We start from the raw sequence: 2,907 nt of genomic DNA, 5'->3' as shown, positions 1-2,907 counted from the left end.
GGAAGAGCAAGAAAGTGGGCTGCTTTGGAAAACCTGTCAACAATGGTGAGAACTACTGTGTTACCTCTTGACGGCGGAAGTCCGGTAACAAAGTCCAGGGCAATGTGGGACCACGGGCGTTTGGGAATAGGAAGCGGGTGGAGCAGGCCAGAGCTAGGTTTGGAGGAAGTTTTGTTCTGGGCACATACCGTGCATGCCGAGACGAACGAGCGGGTGTCCTCCTCCATCGTGGGCCACCAAAAATTTTGGCGGAGGAAGGCCAGCGTCCTGTGGATTCCCGGGTGGCAGGTAAGTCGCGAGGAGTGGGCCCACTGTAGAACCTGGGAACGGACAGGGTCAGGGACAAACAGGCGGTTCTGCGGAGCCCGGGGGGGTGGGGTACAGTCAGTCCGACCTGGGCCCTCCTCACCAGGACTTCAATTTCAAAAGTGACAGACCCAACAAAACAGGTGGAAGGCAGGATAGGGCCTGGATCTGACCTGGTGCCCTCTGCTGCAAACTGGCGGGACAGGGCATCCGGCTTTGTATTCTGAGACCCTGGGCGGTAAGACAGGGTGAATGCGAACCGATCAAAGAATAAAGCCCACCTGGCTTGACGTGAGCTTAGTCTCTTGGCAGAGCGGATGTACTCCAGATTTTTGTGGTCTGTCCATACAACAAATGGCTGCTCGGCCCCTTCCAGGAGGTGTCTCCATTCCTCCAATGCCGCCTTCACCGCCAGGAGTTCCCGGTCACCAATTCCATAGTTCCTCTCGGCCGGAGAGAGCCTGCGGCAATAGAAAGCACACGGGTGGACCTTACCATCCTCCAGAGACCGCTGGGACAAAACCGCTCCGACCCCCACCTCAGAGGCATCCACCTCAACTATGAATTGCCTCTGCGGATCTGGATGGACAAGCACAGGAGCAGTGAACATACGTTTGAGCTCGCTAAAGGCCAGGTCAGCTTCCTCAGACCACTTGAAAGGCACCACTGTGGACGTAAGGGCGGTAAGAGGAGCTGCGGCACTACTGTAGTCCTTGATGAATCGGCGAGAGAAGTTGGCAAAACCAAGGAAGCGTTGCAGCTCCCTTCTGGATGTGGGTCTGGGCCATTCGGTGACTGCAGCAGTCTTGGCGGGGTCCATTCGGAGCTGTCCCTCAGCAATTACGTAGCCCAGAAAGGTGGTCTTGGTTACGTGGAATTCACACTTTTCAGCTTTCACAAAAAGCTTATTTTCGAGGAGTCTCTGGAGAACTTGGCGTACGTGTCTTTTATGTTCAGAGTCAGAACTTGAGAAAATCAAGATGTCGTCAAGATATACAAAGACGAACCTCCCAATCATGTCACGCAGAACATCGTTGACCAGGGCCTGGAAGACAGCGGGGGCATTAGTTAAGCCAAAAGGCATGACCAGATATTCGTAGTGCCCCCTATGTGTGTTGAATGCTGTCTTCCATTCGTCGCCCTGACGGATACGGACAAGATGGTAGGCCTGGCGCAAGTCCAACTTGGTAAAAATGGTGGCTCAATGAAGAGGGGAGAACGCGGAGTCCATCAGGGGCAGGGGATATTTGTTCTTTATGGTGATGTCATTCAGACCACGATAGTCTACACAAGGGCGGAGCGTCTTGTCCTTTTTGTCCACAAAGAAAAACCCAGCTCCCACTGGTGACGAGGAAGGCCGGATAATACCTGCTGCCAGTGATTCGTTGATATAGGAATCTGCTGCTTCTCTCTCGGGCCGTGAAATGTTGTAAAGCCGGCTTCGTGGAAGTGGCGCTCCGGGCTGGAGGTCGATAGCGCAGTCGTATGGTCGGTGAGGGGGCAGAGAAGAAGCATGGTGTTTGCTGAAGACCCGGGCAAGGTCGTGATAATCAGCAGGGACGCAGGACAGGTCGGGTGGTTCTTGTTGGTTTCGGCCACTGGGTGGCACAACAGCAGACAGCAAGCAATTCTCATGGCAGTAATCGCTCCAAGAAATGATGTTGGGCACTGTCCAGTCAATATGTGGGTTGTGGAGCTTGAGCCATGGCATGCCCAACACTATGGAAACTTGGAGGGAGTCAAATACATGTAGACTGATTACCTCTTGGTGGTTACTTGAGAGCTTGAGTACAACTGGTACTGTTTGTTGTCTGACATGGGAGATCAGTGCACCGTTTAGGGCTGTGGCCTCCAAAGGAGTGGTCAAGGTTTGCAGGTCTATAGCCATTTGTTCTACCAGACGGTGATCAATCAGGTTCTCATCGGCTCCGGAGTCTACAAGGGCTGACACGGACAGAGACATATTACCCCAGCAGAGGGTGGCAGAGAGCATAAAACGATTAGAAGCAGTGGAACTCATAACGGGACTCACCAATACGTTCCCCATTACTGGCGAGTCAGTCCTTTTGGCCGGGAGGGGCACTGAGCGATGTAGTGGCCGCTGGCTCCACAGTATAGGCACAGGTTAGAAGAACGTCTGCGCGCCCTCTCCAAGTCCGACAGACGAGCACGTCCCAGCTGCATAGGAACACTGCCGGTGTCCGGGGACGGGCCCGAATCGGAAGTTGGAGCCGGTGGCATGGGAGGTGGATCAAACAGGGATGGCCCAGCAGTGGGCGGGAACGTGGGCGGAGTCTGTATTTTGGCATTGCGCTCTCTTTTGCGCTCCCGGAGGCGACAATCAAGCTTTATGGCCAAGTCAACAAGCGAGTCGAGACAGCTCGGCTCATCCCTCGAGGCCAATTCGTCCTTGATGTTTTCATTTAATGCTCCCCGGAAGACCTCCTGGAGCGCTTCATCATTGAAGTTGCTCTCAGCGGTGAGAGTCCGGAACGAAACAGAGAACTCTGCCACGCTACGAGCACCCTGTCGTAGCAACATGAGGCGTCTTGCAGCCTCCCTCCCACGGACCGGGTGGTCGAAGACCTTCCTCATTTCTTT

This window comes from Festucalex cinctus, chromosome 10 (genome assembly GCF_051991245.1).
Source record: "Festucalex cinctus isolate MCC-2025b chromosome 10, RoL_Fcin_1.0, whole genome shotgun sequence".
Classification (NCBI taxonomy): domain Eukaryota; kingdom Metazoa; phylum Chordata; class Actinopteri; order Syngnathiformes; family Syngnathidae; genus Festucalex; species Festucalex cinctus.
Note: the sequence above shows the minus strand (reverse complement) of the source record.